This window comes from Nanorana parkeri, unplaced genomic scaffold (genome assembly GCF_000935625.1).
Source record: "Nanorana parkeri isolate BGI_ZX_2015 unplaced genomic scaffold, ASM93562v1 scaffold3664, whole genome shotgun sequence".
NCBI lineage: Eukaryota > Metazoa > Chordata > Amphibia > Anura > Dicroglossidae > Nanorana > Nanorana parkeri.
The window spans coordinates 28,871-35,382 of NW_017309932.1; the positions used below are offsets into that span (position 1 = coordinate 28,871).

At 46.9% G+C, this 6,512-nt stretch overlaps 1 protein-coding gene across 1 annotated transcript in view; it reads right to left on the reverse strand.

The window, feature by feature from the left end:
- The window catches only part of LOC108803385 (zinc finger protein 850-like), a 33,149-nt gene that overhangs the window by 24,811 nt on the left and 1,826 nt on the right, over positions 1 to 6,512 (reverse strand). The gene's annotated exons all lie outside the window — the stretch shown is intronic.

Consider the following 6,512-nt stretch of genomic DNA (forward strand, 5'->3'; position numbering starts at 1 on the left):
AAGGAACAATTATGACTACAGACTACCCAGAATCCTCCTCACCTATCCAGGAAGTTAAGTCTAATGTCATGTGTCTCTCCCAGAATCCTCCCCACCGCCTCCTGATCTATAAAAGGACTCTCTATAGACAGATAATACAATGAGAATGACCTGGACTGTACCGGGATGAATAATGTCTGCACAAAGTTCCTCCATCGTTCTGACACCTCAGACTGCTTCTTCCATATTTAAAGAGAACTATGGAGTCAGTGTTTTTCCCCCATAGTTCTCCTCAGGGTCACGGGAGGACATAAAGTAGCATCCTCCCGTAACCCAAAGTTCAGTATACCGCGGTGCTACAGCTCGCAGTATACTGGGACCGCCGCAGCCGGGACGGATCCGGACCTTACTGTCTGGATCCGCCCAGCTGCGTGAGTGACAGCTGCCTCTGCCTATCTAGAGGCAGAGCCAGCTGTACCCGCCCCCTCCCCCGTCCGTTCCACCAGTCAGCTCTGGAGGATCGGAGGGGGGAATCCCTGCAGGGAGCCGTGAGTGACAGTAACGGCTCTCTGCAGGGAGATGATCGAAAAGTGAGCGAGCGACAGTATGTGTTCGCTCACTTCCCGATCTACTGAGCCGACCTGTGACAGTCTCATTTTCACAGGTCGCCTCGAACTGTGAGGAGTGAAAATCAGTCGCCTCATAGTTCTCCTTTAAAGGCTTATACATTTCACTCTCACGTGTAGATGTCCTCTCACTTCCTCTCCAGGTATCCAGTGTAAAACAGAACAGGATGTGAGAGGAAACCAACCACTTGTCTTCTTCCTCTCCATATCCTCCTCCAGAGAAGACCTGGTGTCCATTATAGAGAGCCAACAACCCCGAGACAGCTTCATAGGAGATGGATAAACGGCTCTATATTTACGATGTATCCGGCCTATAAATGGCGGCTCTGGATGGACAGTTGGATAAATGGCTCTATATTTAGGATGTATCTGGTCTATAAATGGCGGCTCTGGATGGGCAGTTGGATAAATGGCTCTATATTTAGGATGTATCCGGTCTATAAATGGCGGCTCTGGATGGGCAGTTGGATGAATGGTGTGATATGTAGAATTTATCTAAGCATATAATATGAGCATTACTGGCTATAAATATGAAATAATATCTTATTACCTCTCTCTGCCGTCAGTTCCAGCAATGTTTCCGCTCTACCCTTCTCCCCACTCACCTGATAACAAGAATTTCCTGTCTATATCTAATATCACTTCCTGTCTTTGTTTGGCAACACTTCCTGTCTATGCATGACATCACTTCCTGTCTCTACAACCAGCTAATAATAAGTGATATCACCACCTTTTGGAGAATATTAGTACTGCAGCTTTTTTTTGTGGTTTTTTTGACAGCTTATTTTTGATGCATTTTACATCTTTTTTTATAGTTGACATTTTAATCAAAAAAATTTGAACAAAATTGTATTCATTTTTTTAAAATTATGTTTCTAAAATCATAAATAACCATGAAGTTTATAGATTGATGTTGTATTGGGTGCGTTGTTGGAACTTGTGTCTCTCCTTCAGAGCCATTGCTTCTCAGTTGAATTTGGGCTATGGACCGAGGCGGGGACAGAGAGACACAAAGGAAAAGGAATGATATCATATTTTATTAGGACAACATTCCTCCATGACACAAAATAGATATTACTTCCGTCTTTTCTCATCTCACCATGACTGGTCGCTCTTCTGCACCTTCTACCAGTGTGATGTGATTGATTAGCGGCTGTTCCTCTTGATGTCCTCCCTGGTAAGATCACAGTCGGCCTCCTCTTGATGTCCTCTTTAGTAAGATCACAGTCCGCCTCCTCTTTATGTCCTCTCCTCTGGTAGGTTCAGAGTCCGCCTCCTCTTGATGTCCTCCCTGGTAAGTTCACAGTCCGCCTCCTCTTGACGTCCTCCCTGGTAAGATCACAGTCCGCCTCTTCTTGATGTCCTCTCTGCTAAGATCACAGTCCGCCTCCTCTTGATGTCCTCCCTGGTGAGATCACAGTCCGCCTCCTCTTGATGTCCTCTCTGGTAAGATCACAGTCCGCCTCTTCTTGATGTCCTCTCTGGAAAGATCACAGTGCGCCTCCTCTTGATGTCCTCTCTGGTAAGATCACAGTACGCCTCCTCTTGATGTCCTCTCTGGTAAGTTCACAGTCCGCCTCCTCTTGATGTCCTCCCTGGTAAGTTCACAGTCCGCCTCCTCTTGATGTCCTCCCTGGTAAGTTCACAGTCCGCCTCCTCTTGATGTCCTCCCTGGTAAGATCAGTCGGCCTCCTCTTGATGTACTCTCTGGTAAGATCACAGTACGCCTCCTCTTGATGTCCTCTCTGGTAAGTTCACAGTCCGCCTCCTCTTGATGTCCTCTCTGGTAAGTTCACAGTCCGCCTCCTCTTGATGTCCTCCCTGGTAAGTTCACAGTCCGCCTCCTCTTGATGTCCTCCCTGGTAAGATCAGTCGGCCTCCTCTTGATGTCCTCTCTGGTAAGATCACAGTCCGCCTCCTCTTGATGTCCTCCTCTGGTAAGTTCACAGTCCGCCTCCTCTCGATGTCCTCCCTGGTAAGATCACAGTCTGCCTCCTCTTTATGTCCTCTCCTCTGGTAAGTTCACAGTCCGCCTCCTCTTGATGTCCTCCCTTGTAAGATCACAGTCCGCCTCCTCTTGATGTCCTCCCTGGTAAGATCACAGTCCGCCTCCTCTTGATGTCCTCCCTGGTGAGATCACAGTCCACCTCCTCTTGATGTCCTCTCTGGTAAGATCACAGCCCGCCTCCTCTTGATGTCCTCCCTGGTAAGTTCACAGTCCGCCTCCTCTTGATGTCCTCCCTGGTAAGTTCACAGTCCGCCTCCTCTTGATGTCCTCCCTGGTAAGTTCACAGTCGGCCTCCTCTTGATGTCCTCTCTAGTAAGATCACAGTCCGCCTCCTCTTTATGTCCTCTCTGGTAAGTTCACAGTCCGCCTCCGCTTGATGTCCTCAATGGTAAGATCACAGTCTGCCTCCTCTTGATGTCCTCCCTGGTAAGACTTTATACTCCCTCTGCTCATATGATCAATTTACTAAGATGGTTCATGTGACCAAATAATGTGCACAGCTAGAATATTAAGTCTTATTGGGTAGTAATGGTTTGCAGTGTTTTGATAATCACTCGGAGACCAAAAACCATTCAACCTAAACAATCCCAAATGCCCTCAATATTCAGAGTGTATCTTGGAGGGCACAAAGTCTCCTCCATTTTTCCCGCAAGACACCTTGTCCCTGTGCAGGTATACAGACCATCTTTATAATGGGACATTCTTTCACTAACCACCGTTAATGACTCTAAAATTATTAATTCAATCACTAGAACCATGAGGAGGATAGCCAAGATGGTGGCGATGGGAATACTAGGCATTTGCAGTGGCTCCATGTATCCTTAGAATATCAGCTGACACACATGTAGAACTGAACCTTCTGGACTCAATGGAGGACTCTCTATGATCTGAGCTCATTCCCATCACCAATGGAGGACTCTCTATGAACCGAGCTTATTCCCATCACCAATGGAGGACTCTCTATGAACTAAGCTCATTCCCATCACCAATGGAGGACTCTCTATGACCCGAGCTCATTCCCATCACCAATGGAGGACTCTCTATGAACCGAGCTCATTCCCATCACCAATGGAGGACTCTCTATGACCCGAGATCATTCCCATCACCAATGGAGGACTCTCTATGACCTGAGCTCATTCCCATCACCAATGGATGACTCTCTATGAACCGAGCTCATTCCCATCACCAATGGATGACTCTCTATGAACCGAGCTCATTCCCATCACCAATGGATGACTCTCTATGACCCGAGCTCATTCCCATCACCAATGGAAATGTCCTCCCTGGTAAGATCAGTCGGCCTCCTCTTGATGTCCTCTCTGGTAAGATCACAGTCCGCCTCCTCTTGATGTCCTCCTCTGGTAAGTTCACAGTCCGCCTCCTCTCGATGTCCTCCCTGGTAAGATCACAGTCTGCCTCCTCTTTATGTCCTCTCCTCTGGTAAGTTCACAGTCCGCCTCCTCTTGATGTCCTCCCTTGTAAGATCACAGTCCGCCTCCTCTTGATGTCCTCCCTGGTAAGATCACAGTCCGCCTCCTCTTGATGTCCTCCCTGGTGAGATCACAGTCCACCTCCTCTTGATGTCCTCTCTGGTAAGATCACAGCCCGCCTCCTCTTGATGTCCTCCCTGGTAAGTTCACAGTCCGCCTCCTCTTGATGTCCTCCCTGGTAAGTTCACAGTCCGCCTCCTCTTGATGTCCTCCCTGGTAAGTTCACAGTCGGCCTCCTCTTGATGTCCTCTCTAGTAAGATCACAGTCCGCCTCCTCTTTATGTCCTCTCTGGTAAGTTCACAGTCCGCCTCCGCTTGATGTCCTCAATGGTAAGATCACAGTCTGCCTCCTCTTGATGTCCTCCCTGGTAAGACTTTATACTCCCTCTGCTCATATGATCAATTTACTAAGATGGTTCATGTGACCAAATAATGTGCACAGCTAGAATATTAAGTCTTATTGGGTAGTAATGGTTTGCAGTGTTTTGATAATCACTCGGAGACCAAAAACCATTCAACCTAAACAATCCCAAATGCCCTCAATATTCAGAGTGTATCTTGGAGGGCACAAAGTCTCCTCCATTTTTCCCGCAAGACACCTTGTCCCTGTGCAGGTATACAGACCATCTTTATAATGGGACATTCTTTCACTAACCACCGTTAATGACTCTAAAATTATTAATTCAATCACTAGAACCATGAGGAGGATAGCCAAGATGGTGGCGATGGGAATACTAGGCATTTGCAGTGGCTCCATGTATCCTTAGAATATCAGCTGACACACATGTAGAACTGAACCTTCTGGACTCAATGGAGGACTCTCTATGATCTGAGCTCATTCCCATCACCAATGGAGGACTCTCTATGAACCGAGCTTATTCCCATCACCAATGGAGGACTCTCTATGAACTAAGCTCATTCCCATCACCAATGGAGGACTCTCTATGACCCGAGCTCATTCCCATCACCAATGGAGGACTCTCTATGAACCGAGCTCATTCCCATCACCAATGGAGGACTCTCTATGACCCGAGATCATTCCCATCACCAATGGAGGACTCTCTATGACCTGAGCTCATTCCCATCACCAATGGATGACTCTCTATGAACCGAGCTCATTCCCATCACCAATGGATGACTCTCTATGAACCGAGCTCATTCCCATCACCAATGGATGACTCTCTATGACCCGAGCTCATTCCCATCACCAATGGAGGACTCTCTATGAACCGAGCTCATTCCCATCACCAATGGAGGACTCTCTATGAACTGAGCTCATTCCCATCACCAATGGAGGACTCTCTATGACCTGAGCTCATTCCCATCACCAATGGAGGACTCTCTATGAATTTAGCTAATTCCCATCACCAATGGAGGACTCTCTATGATCTGAGCTCATTCCCATCACCAATGGAGGACTCTCTATGAATTGAGCTCATTCCCATCACCAATGGAGGACTCTCTATGATCTGAGCTCATTCCCATCACCAATGGAGGACTCTCTATGAACTGAGCTCATTCCCATCACCAATGGATGACTCTCTATGAACTCAGCTCATTCCCATCACCAATGGATGACTCTCTATGAACCGAGCTCATTCCCATCACCAATGGATGACTCTCTATGATCTGAGCTCACTCCCATCACCAATGGATGACTCTCTATGATCTGAGCTCACTCCCATCACCAATGGAGGACTCTCTATGAACCGAGCTCATTCCCATCACCAATGGAGGACTCTCTATGAACTGAGCTCATTCCCATCACCAATGGAGGACTCTCTATGAACTGAGCTCATTCCCATCACCAATGGATGACTCTCTATGATCTGAGCTCATTCCCATCACCAATGGAGGACTCTCTATGAACCGAGCTCATTCCGACCTCCCAATGCCACTCACATACAAGACAACCTCACTGATGAGCGGACAGAATTTTGTGAAATGTGGAGCTTTCTTTATTTTAGAAAATTGGAATAACTGATTAAAATGCAATAAAATTCTGATACAAATTCATAATAAATGATTAACATAGAATTATGATAATATTGGTATCAACCTATAAAAACAATTGGTGAAAGTGAATTCCGGATTGGATGTTTCTGCACTTTCTTGCTTCTTCCTTGCCCGGGTATGGTACGGTTGTCCTTGTATTATCATGAACAGAAGTGGGCTATCCACCGTTGTTGCCCACCTGTTGTCACATTCGCCTGCATGTTGCTATTTTGCCCATGTGTAACCACAGTTTAATGTCGTAGTGTTGTCCATGTGGCCTGCACACCTATAATGCCCTGAAAAAGAAACATTTTCAATTTCTTGCTATGTCCTCAATACTCAACGGTGGGCATACTGTAACACTTAGACCTTTTCACCCTACGCCCCCCCCCCCCCCACTTCCCCCCTTTCCCT